We start from the raw sequence: 2,409 nt of genomic DNA, 5'->3' as shown, positions 1-2,409 counted from the left end.
GTGTTTCTTATGCTGTTATGATTCTTCCCACAGATTTTGCAATAATGTTAAGCTAATTATAAAATGTGGAATGCAGCAAACAACCCTAATTATTGCATCACCTCTTTGTCTTATAAGGTGAAATAACAAATCTTTGTGTTTGTTTAGGAGATCTAAAGAGGCCCTCCTGAATATATTATTATTTTATTCTAAATTTGGGATCTGATATTTGAGGCAAATCAAAAAATTAAAGCAGAGATGGTAACTCAAGATAGAACCATGGATGCTAAGAAACATTATTTGGTTATCTATTTAATCAACGTGAAAAATTTTTTTTTAAATAAACACAAAAGATTATAACAGTTTTTAAGAAACATTAGCTTATTTATAACTAAGAATTTTTTCTTTATTTTTAATTAACCAAATGCATATAAAATCAAACCTAAGCAGGGAAGGTTATTTCGTTAAGGTATAGGATCTCTGCTATGTAGGAAGTTTACACAGAAGATAAAGAATAGCATTTTATTATCCCTTAAGAGTTTCTAATACCTATTTATTGATCTGACCCAAAAAAAAGCCAAATATTTATTTTATGTTGGTACACATTTGACAGCAAAGTTTTCATGAGTCTCCCCCATCTCTTTAAATTACCTGGAGAATAAGCCCATCAAAAACAATTTAACTTTGCCCAGCTTTAAAACTCTTCATGGAGACTTTCAAGCTCAGCTATTATAAACCAAAGCAAACATAATTATCTTCCCTCTATACCTTCTACTACAGAAGAAAAAACAAATTAATGTGTGTGCTTGGAAGATCATAGATGATGCTCTCTAAAATAATGAGCCAGTCTATTACCATGCCACCCTGAATGTGCCCAATCTCGTCTGATCTCGGAAGCTAAGCAGGGTTGGGCCTGGTTAGTAGTTGGATGGGAGACCACCTATGAAGACCAGATGCTGTAGGCAGAAAATAATAAGAAGAATAAAATAAAATGATGAACCAGTCAGCTTTTTATGCTTTTTAGACAAAGAAACATGTTTGTGAAGAGATGACAGGACAAAGATACTTAGCTCTGGGGTGCTCATTAGTGAGGAATCTAAACAAAGTTTGGGCTTGAGTAGTAAATTAGTAAAAGAGTTATACAGTTTGTTTATATGAGCTCTTCTGCCCTGAATTTCTCTTAGCACCCCCTGGAACAAAGAGGGCACATTTCACAGGGGAGATTTACTTAATGCATTCAGGAAGATGAGGGAGGGTGAACTTGTCCTTTTTGCACCAGCTGCTTGTTGAGTACCTTCAGTTTGAAGTAATCAACATGCTACTGTAGAATATTTTGAGGCAGCCTGCCCCGGACCCAACACGAAATGTTACAGAAAACAAACTGGTTAATATCTCACAGAGCAATAAAAAACAAACAAACAAACAAACAAACAAAAAACATTGTGCTTATCTGTTTTACTGAACTAAAACAATTGGTGTCTCTTCTAGATAAAAAAATAAAAATAAATAAATAAATAAAAGCAGTTACAATTACCTGCAACTTCACTAAGTCTGAGACTTTTAATCAATTGGAAAAGAGTCAAACTAAGGTCATTTCTCTTGATATTTCTGGAGTGGCCTTCAATCTCACCCATCTTTTTGACTTATGTACACATTTTGGTTACATTTCACAACAGTATAATAAGAGAATAGAGATTCTTGGTACAAAATAAAGCTGCCTTGCCCATTATTCTGACTCAATCCTGACCCTTCATAGCCAAAAGAGAGGTTGGGATTATTAAAGAGTAGAATAGATATTTTCTGTATTTCTCAGATGTAATTAATATACAGATAGTTCCTGATTTATGATGGTTCAACTTATGGTTTTTCAACTTTATGATAGTGTGAAAATGCTATGCATTCAGTAGAAACCGTACTTCAAATTTTGAATTTCAAACTTTTTCTGAGCTAGCAAGTGACATGCGGTGTAGGACATAACCCCATCATAAGTTAAAAAGCATCTCTACTTTTAAGTGGAAAGCCCTCATTATCCTTCTGAAGCTATTTCGACATACCCTTTGTGTGTTAATCTCATCTGATAAAAAGAAGGGAGGAATATGGAACTTGGAATAAAAAATTTTTTTGAAGGTAGAAGGAGTTAGTTAAATTGTAGAGGTTAGATCCGTTTTTAAAGAGAAAAAAAAATCTTAATAAAAGAAATTAGTATAAAAACAGGTTTTTTCTATAAAGTGACCTTCTCCCCGCCCAACCGCCATCTTAAAGCTTAACCTCTTGAATACATACCCTTGTTCTCTAAGAAAATTATTATATGACACACATCTGTACGTTTTCTCCTCCTACACTGTAATTACACTTTATTTTCTCAAGCCTTTAATTAAGTTTTATACACCTGTACGTTTTATATAATAGTATCATGGTAAATAAAATATA

General features: G+C 33.1%; 1 pseudogene; it reads left to right on the top strand.

Moving 5' to 3' along the window:
- Positions 1-825: 825 nt before the first annotated feature.
- On the top strand, positions 826-944 carry LOC120609716 (uncharacterized; annotated as a pseudogene).
- The last annotated feature ends 1,465 nt before the right edge of the window (positions 945-2,409 follow it).

The sequence above is a fragment of the Pteropus medius genome, unplaced genomic scaffold, assembly GCF_902729225.1.
Source record: "Pteropus medius unplaced genomic scaffold, Ma_sr-lr_union100, whole genome shotgun sequence".
Classification (NCBI taxonomy): Eukaryota; Metazoa; Chordata; class Mammalia; order Chiroptera; family Pteropodidae; genus Pteropus; species Pteropus medius.
Note: the sequence above shows the minus strand (reverse complement) of the source record. Positions and strands in the feature narration are given on the sequence as shown.